Below are 9,095 nucleotides of genomic sequence, written 5' to 3' on the forward strand. Positions count from 1 at the left end.
CTTTATATGTGCAGGTAGGTTGAGTCCCAATCTACTTGCTAGGGGGTTTTATCATGAATGGATGTGACATTTGTCAATCGTTTCCTGCATGTCTTGAAAACAACATATTGTTCTTATCCTTTCTTCTATTACTGTGGTGCATCATGTTGATTGATCTGTGAATACAGAACCACGCTTGCAGCCCAGGAATATATCCCACTTGATTATGGTAAATGATTCTATTAATGTATTGTTGACTTTACTTTGAAGGTATTTTGATGTGAATTTATGCATACGTACTCATCGCGGTATTGGTCTGTAGTTTTATTTAAAAACTTTTTAACATATTTAAAATATTTATTTAGAGACATATTGTACATAAAAGTGAGGGAGGGGCAGAGAGACAGGGAGAGAGAGAATCCTGGCCATTCTCCACACTTTCAGCACAGGGTCCTATGTGGGCATCGAACCCATGCACTGCAAGATAATGTCCTAATCCGAAATTAAGAGTTGGACACTAAACCGACTGAGCCACACAGGCGCCCCGGCAGTTTTCGGTTTTAGTGGAGGCTTTATCTGGTTTTGGTATCAGGGTAATGGTGGTCTCATAAGATGAATTTGTAAGTTTTCCTTCTTTTTTTATTTTTTGTAATAATTCAAGAAAAATACATATTATCTCTTCCTTAAACGGATGGTAGAATTCATTAGTGAAGCCATCTGGCCCTGAACTCTTGTGTTGGGGGGAAATTCATTTTATTACTGATTTGATTTCTTTCTGTTTTCAGATTTTATGTATCTTCCCGTTTCAGTTTTGGTAGTTTGTGTGTTTCTAGGTATTTTTCCATTTTTCTCAGAGTGTCCAATTTGTTGCATATAGTTTTTCATAATATTATCTTCTAATTTTTTTTTGTGGTGTTGACTGTTATTTCTTCTGTGTTGTGATTTTATTTACTTGAGTCCTTTCCTTCTTCTTTGTGAAAAGTATGACTAAGAGGTCTTCATGTTGATTACTGTTCTCAAAGAACCAGCCCCTGGTTTCATTGATTTGGTCTAGTGTCTTTTTGGTTTCTATATCCCTTATTTCTGCCTTAATCTCTATTATTTCTTTCCTTTGGCTGTTCTTCTCATTCTTTTAGTTATAAGTTAGGATTGTTTGGGATTTTTCTTGCTTTTTATGGTAGGCTTGTACTGCTGTATACTTCCATCATAGACTGCTTCTGCCACATTCCAAATATTTTTTCGAGTGTATTTTCATTTTCATTTGTTTCAGTGTATTTTCTCATTGATTTCCTGTTTGACCCATTCATTTCGTAGCATGTTATTTAACCTCCCTTTATTTATGGCCTTTCCCCCTGTGTGTGTGTGTGTGTGTGTGTGTGTGTGTGTGTGTGTGTGTGTTTGAGTGTGTGTATGTGCGCGCACGCGCATGGTTAACTTCGAGTTTCCTAGCTTTGTGGTCAGAAAAAATGCTTGGCCTGATCTCTGTCTTTGGGTACCTGTTGAGGCCTGATTTGTGACCTAGAATGTGATCAATTCTGGAGAATGCCCCATGTGCACTTGAAAAGAATGTGTACTCTGTCATTTTAGTATGGAGTGTTCTGAATATATCTGTTAAACCCATCTGGTCCAGTGTGTCATTCAAAGCCATTGTTTCCTTGTTGATTTTCTGTTTACAGGTTCTGTCCATCGATGTGAGTGATGTGATAAAGTTCTCTACTATCGTTACATTATTATAAATGAGTTCTTTTATGGTTGTTGTTAAATATATACTTGGTGGTTGCATGTTAGGGGCATAAAAATGTACAATCATTGGATCTTCTTGTTTGGTTGTGCCCTTTAGTATGAGATAGTGTTCATCTTCATCTCTTGTTACAGCTTTATTTATTTTTTAAATTTAAGTCTTAGTTGACATATAGTGCATTCTCGGATTCGGGAGTAGTGTTCACTGATTCATCCCTTACATACAATACCCAGTGTTCATCACAACAAGTGCTGTCTTAATACAGGTCCCCCATATAGCCCAGAGCTGACCCATCACCCTCCATGAACCTTCACTTATTTTCTTTATCATTAAGAGACAGATGTGGTTTGTTACCACTCTTCTCTTTTCCTGCCCCCTTCCCATGTTTTCGTCTGTTTTGTTTCTTCAATTCCACATGAGTGAAATCATATATTTGTGTTTCTCTGATTGGCACATTTCACTTAGCATAACACATTCTAGCTCCATCCACATCGTTGCAAATGGCAAGATTTCATTCTTTTTGAAGCTGAGACATATTTGATTGTATATACATATGTATGTATGCATGTATGAACATATATGTGTACACACATACATATACACACATGCATATACACGAATACACAGACACACACATACACAGGCCCCACAACTTCTTTATACCTTCATCAGTTGATGGATACTTGGGCTTTCTCCATAATTTGGCTACTGTTGATAAAGCTGCTATACATATTGGGTGCATGCAATTTTACTACTTGGTATTGACTTAAAGGGTACCAAACTACAGTCTCGGGTTAAAGTTTTTTTGTCCGATATAAGTATTGCTAATGGGTTTCTTTTGATATTATTGGCATGATAAATGTTTTTTCATTCCCTCATTTTAAATCTGCAGGTGACTTAAGTCCAAATAAGGCTTTGTAGACAGCACCTAGATAGGCCTTGGGGTTTTTTTTTGTTTGTTTGTTTGATTGTTTCTTTTCTTTTTCTTTTTCTTTTTCTTTTTTTTTTTTTTGTCCATTCTGACCCCCTATCCAAGGTCTTTTGATTGGAGCATTTAGTCAATTTACATTCAGAGTAATTATTGATAGGTATATATTTAGTGCCCTACTGGTAGTTTTGCCATTGTATCTTGATGTTTTCTCTGATCCTTTCTTGTCTGTAACAATTTTGGTCTTTCATTTCCACTCAAACAGCCTGATTTAAATATTCTTTTCTTTTGACTGGTAGTATATTTCTTTACTTATTTTTAATATTTCTTCTTTTTTAAAATTTAAGCTCAAGTTAGTTACCTTATAGTGGAACACAGTTTCAGGATTAGAATTTAGTGATCCATCAATTACAAAATGTATCCAGTACTCATCCCAAGTGCTGTCACTAATGCCCATCACCCATTTAGCCCATACCCCTATTCAGTAACCCTACCAGGAACTCTGAGCTTCTTCCCTCTATTTAACGGTGTCTTATCGTTTGACTCCATCTCTGTTTGTATCTTATTTTTCCTTTCCTTTCACTACGTTCTTCAGTGTTATGAATTCTCTCACCTGTGGAATTTAATATGATGTGTGTCTTTCTCTGACATATTTTGCTTATCATAATAAAGTCCAGTTCACTCCACGTTGTTGCAAATAGCAAGATTTCACTCCTTTTGATCGCCGAGTAATAGTCCATTGTATGAATATACCACATCTTCTTTATCCATTCATCTGTCAGTGGTCATTTGGCCTCTTTGCACAATGTCGCTATTGTTGATAATGCTGCTATAAACATTGGAGTGCATGTGCTACTTCGAGTCAGCGTTAGTATATCCTTTGTGCAAATACCTAGTAGTGCAATTGCTGGGTCCTAGTGCTGTTCTATTTTTGGTTTTTGTAATGAATCTCCATACTATTTTCCAGAGTGGCTACACCATTTTGCATTTCCACCAGCATTGCAAAAGCCTTCCCTTTGCATTCTTGCCAACATGTGTCGTTTCCTGAGATGTTAATTTTAGCCATTCTGATAGGCGTGAGGGGATATCTCATTGTGGTTTTGATGTGTATTTCACTTATGAGGAATGAGGTTGAGCATCTTTTCACGTGTGACAAATCTGGATGTCATGTTTGTTACAGTGTCTCCTCATGTCTTTTGCCCATTTCTTCACTGGATTATATGGTTTTTGGGTGTTGAGTGTGATTAAGTTCTTGATAGATTTTGGATACTAACCCTTTATCTGATATGTCACCTGCAAATATCTTCTCCCATTCCATTCAGTTGCCTTTTACATTTGCTGATTGTGTCCTCTGCTCTGTAGAAGCTTTTTATCTTGAGGTCCAAATAGTTTATTTTGGTTTTTATTGCCCTTGCTTCTGGAGACATGACAAGCAAGAAGTTGCTGAGGCCAGGATCAAAGAGGTAGGTTGCCTGTTTTCTCCTCTAGGATTTTGATGGTTTCCTGTCTTACATTTAGAGATTTCATCCATTTTTAGGTGTGTGTGTGTGTGTGTGTGTGTGTGTGTGTGTGTGTGTGAGAGAGAGAGAGAGAGAGAGAGAGAGAGAGAGAGAGAGACAGAGAGAGTAGTTTAAGAACATAGTCCAGGTTCATACTTCTCACTGTCCAGTTTTCCCAGTACCATTTGCTGAAGAGTCTCTTCTTTTTCCTTTGGATATTCTTTCCTGCTTTGTGAAATATTACTCAGCCATATGTTTGAGGGTCCATTTCTGGGTTCCCTATTCTGGTTCTTTGATCTATGTGTCCATTTTTGTGCCCGTACCATACTGTCTTGATGATTGCGGCTTTCTAATGCACCGTAAAGTCCAGAATTGTAATGTCTCCATCTTTGTTTTTCTTTTTCAACATTACTTTGGGGTCTTTTCTGGTTCCATACAATTTTAGGATTGTTGTTTCTAGCTCTGTGAAAAATACTGGTGTTATTTTGATAGGAATTGCATTGAATTTGTCGATTGCTTTGGGTAGTATTGGCATTTTAACAATATTTGTTCTTCTAATCCATGTGCATGGGATGTTTTTTTCATTTCTTTGTGTCTTCCTCAACTTCTTTTATAGACATTTTATGGTTTGTTCTTTTATTTTTTTTAATGTTTATTTGTTTTTGAGAGAGAGAGAGAGAGAGCGAGCAAGCGAGAGCGCATGAGAAGGGGAGGGGCAGAGAAAGAGACAGGGAGACACAGACTCTGAGGCAAGCTCCAGACTCTGAGCTGTCAGCACAGAGCCCGCCGAGGGACTCAATCCCACAAATGCAGGATCATGTCCACAACCGAAGTCGGCACTTAACCGACGGAGCCACCCAGGAGACCCTCTAATGTTTAACTGTACTGATCTTTTCCCTCTTTGGTTGGGTTTATCCCTGGGTATTTTATGTTTCAGTGCAGTTGTAAAGACATCAATTCCTTGATTTCTCTTTCTATTGATTCATTACTGGTGTATAGAAATGCAATCAACTTCTGCATGTTGATTTTATATTCTGATACTTTCCTGAATTCCTGTATCAATCCTGGAAGTTTTTGGGTGGAGTTGTTTGGATTTTCCACGGAGAGTATCGTGTCTGTGAGCAGGGAAAGATTGACTCATCCTTGCCAACTTGGACACTTTGTATTCTTTTTGATGTCTGATTGCTGAGGCCCGGACTTCCAACAGTATGGTGAATAACAGTGCTGAGAGTGGACATCCCTGTCGTGTTCCTGACCTTAGGGGGAAAGCTGTCCGTTTTTTGTCATTGAAGATGACATTAGCTGTGGGACTTTTGTATCTGGATATTCTCATGTTGAGGCACGATACTTCTATCCCTCCTTTCATGAGTTTTTTTTTTCCAGGATGAAAGGATGTTGCTGCATTTTGTCAAACGTTTATTCTGCATCTATTGAGAGGATCATGTGGTTGTTGTCCTTTCTTTTATCATTGTGATGTATCGCATCAGTTGATTTGCAGATATTGAATTGGTTGTGCATCCCAGGAATAAAATCCACCTCATTGTGATGAATCATCCTTTTTATGTATTGTTGGATCCAGTTTGCTACTTTTTGTTGAGAATTTTTGCATCCAGGGTCATCAGGTACTTGGCCTGTGTTTTCCTTTCTGGTGGGGTCTTTGTCCAGTTTGGACCAAGGGCATGCGGGCCTCATAGAATGAGTTTGGAAGTGTTCCTTCCATTTCTCTGGCCATGACCTTATCTTGTTCTTTCATTTGGGATGCATTCCTCTTGTCTTGGCATTTTGGTTGAGTATATGCCTTCTATGTTACCAAATCTCATTATGTTACCTGCCTCTGGGATGGAGGGCTTTATGAAGAGGAGATCATCTAGTGTCCAGGGCCTGGCACATCAGGGATTGCCTTTGGTGTGTGTTGCATGCATTGTTTTGTGTTCTGGCTGCACTATCCTTCAAGCCAGTTGTATGAGCAATGTATGGTCCTTGGCCAGAATGTGGTGAGACATATCTAAGTCTACTCCGATCTTGTTAAATGTGACTTGAAACGATTGCCACTAGAAGTGAAGCCCTGCAGAACTGTCTGGTCAAGAGAGGTTGTCTGGTCATAGGCTTCCACTGGTGTTCTGGGGAATGGGCCAGCTCCATTGCGACCGAGGCAAGCTTCAATGACCTAGAAGGCCAGTCTCGCCAGAACACAGGAAGTTGGGGTTGGTGTAAGCAGCTTAGGCACCCAGTGTGGGGATTGCCTTGTTTCCAGCAGATGGCTCTGTGTTTTGTTTTGTTTTTTTGGTTGTTTTTTTTTTTTTTTTTTGCTGGGCAGGGGGGGATGGTGTGCAGAGCAGGGAAATGGTGCCACGCAGCTCCTCTGTCCTAGCTCTTTGTCCCCTCATTGTGAACACTGCTTCTCAGGGATGCTCTCCACGATGAGTGTGTAATCTCCCCAGTGTGTGCACCAGGCGTTGTACAGATCACTGTTTCCATGCCATCTGCCTGCAAGCTGTTGGCTGCCTTCTCGTCAGGAGTAGGCCAGTGCCATCATGGCTGTATCCCAGCCAAGACTGCTAACCTTTGAAACTCCACATTCTCGAGGTGCCTGGATGGCTTGCTTAAGTGTCTGACTCTTGATCCTGGCTCAGATCATGACCTCTTGGTTGTGGGATTCTCTCTTTCCCTGTTGTCTTGCCCCTCTCTTGCATGTGTTCTCTTTGTCTCTCTCTAACTTGAATAAACTTAAAAAAAAAGTGGCATGGAATACCTTATTTAGGCAAGACTGCCTCTCTGAGGGGAATGGCAGGGATCTATCAGTTAAATTTCCAGCACAGACTAGGAAATTCTTTGCTGACTGGTTAAAGGTTACATTCCTGCAGGAATGAAATTAGGTTTAGTGACATGTGGCCTCAAAGTAAGTAACTCCATGATGGGCCTATGATTTTTCTTAACATTCCAAACCCAAATTTTTACACATACATTTTTCAATTAAATTTATAACCCTAAATAATATTTTAGCCATCTACTGCCGGCCCAAAGATCATATCCTGTGAAACTGTGACCATTTCCTAATCATAGGTGAAGATCGACTTTGTGGCTCTAAGATCTTTGTAGCTCTAAGTTACTTTGATCTATGTTACTAAGATCTTTGTGAGTCTAGGTTACTGCTGGCCCTTTGAAGTCTTTGACGCAGGGCCCCCCCAGCCAGGTTGCTGACCCATCACTTAGGCACAGAAGCACCCTTTCGAAGTCACCCCGCGCTAAAGTGTTGTGTTTCCCTCTTGTACTTCTGGGACTTACCCTTTGGCAAGTCACATATCCTCATACAAACATGTCAAATGGGCCCAGAGAAAGCTGCTTGCCTGTGACTCCCCCTTCATGGTCACATCTTATCCTTCTGAAACCCCTTGAACTCCCTATCGTTCTTCCAGTCTTTGGATATCTCTTTGATTTGGAAATATTTGATTCTCTTTTATTCCTGCTAAAAATTTGCGTGAAAATATTAAAGCAAGGGTTCTTTACAATAAGTGAGCCAGTCACAATGCTTCATCTGGCCGCGTGTATGTTTTTATTTTTGACAATGTTCAGGCATGATGTGACGTACATCCTGTAAAATCTGAGTATCATTCATTATCTAGCATAACCACCTTTATGGAAAGCCATTCAATGACATGCTTGTTCAAGATCAGAAAAATACTTAATTTACATACCACATAATAGAGTGGTATATGCATACGTTATTATCTTAAAATATGTAAAGTAGATGTTTCTATGAAGTGTTTACCATGCATTCAGTTTTCTGTACTATTAATGCTATTATTTAAATTAAACAATAGTAAGAACAACAAGAATAGGTACATGGCCATCACTAGTAACTAATACTGGAACTAGTTATATAATCTTATGTGTTGAAAAACCATGATTACTAATAATCTTTTCTTTCATGGTGGGTTTCTAGTTACCAAAAAAAATAATTGGGAAGATAATACTGAGTATCCACATACATCAGGCTGTTTTCTCACTATTGATGTCATAATGGTTGGTACATGATCACAATCAATATATCAAAGAGATATGGTAGTATGAAGTAAAGTTTATATTTGTATTCAGATTGCTTCGGTTTTAACCTCTCCTAGCCCAGACTCATCCCACCTGGCACATTACAGTCATCCTGTCTCCTTAGGCTCCACTTGGCCATGACAATTTTTAGATTTTTCCATATTTTACATAAGCTGCAAAGTTTTGAGGGTACGTTTGTAGAATGTATTTTGTAGAATGATCCTTGGCTGGGATATGTCTAATGTTTGTTCAAATGCTTAAGCCAGAGTTACTGTGTTTTGGAGCAGAAGATCCAGAGGCATAGTGCCATCCATAATTATCACTTCACATAAAGATTGTTTACTCTGAAGATTGGGGTCTTTTTTGGTTCCATACAAATTTTAGGACTGTTCTCATTCTGTGAAAACTGCTGTTGGTATTTTGATGGAAATTGCACTAATTGTGTCAATTGCTTTGGGAAGTATAGACATTTTCACTATATTTGTACTTCTGATCCGTGAGTACGGAATGCCCTTCCATTTCTTTGTGTCATCTTGAATTTCTTTCATCACTGTTTTATACTTTTCAGAGTATAGGTTGCTCACCACTTTGGTTAGATTTATTCATAGATATCTTATTTTTGGTGTACGACTGTAAATGAGACAGTTTTCTTAATTTCAATTTCTACTGCTTCGTTATTGTCTAGCAATGCAACAGATTTCTGTACAATGATGTTGTATCCTGTGACATTGCTGAATTCATTTATCAGTTCTAGCAGTTATTGGGTGGACTCTTTAGGGTTTTCTATATATAGTGTCATGTAATCTGCAAATCGTTTCGTTTCGTTTGTCTGCTGGCTGTGGCTAGGACTTCCAGTAATTTGTGTACTAAAAGTGGTAAGAGTAAACATCCTTGTCTTCTTCCT

Source organism: Acinonyx jubatus, chromosome D1, assembly GCF_027475565.1.
Source record: "Acinonyx jubatus isolate Ajub_Pintada_27869175 chromosome D1, VMU_Ajub_asm_v1.0, whole genome shotgun sequence".
NCBI classification, from domain to species: domain Eukaryota; kingdom Metazoa; phylum Chordata; class Mammalia; order Carnivora; family Felidae; genus Acinonyx; species Acinonyx jubatus.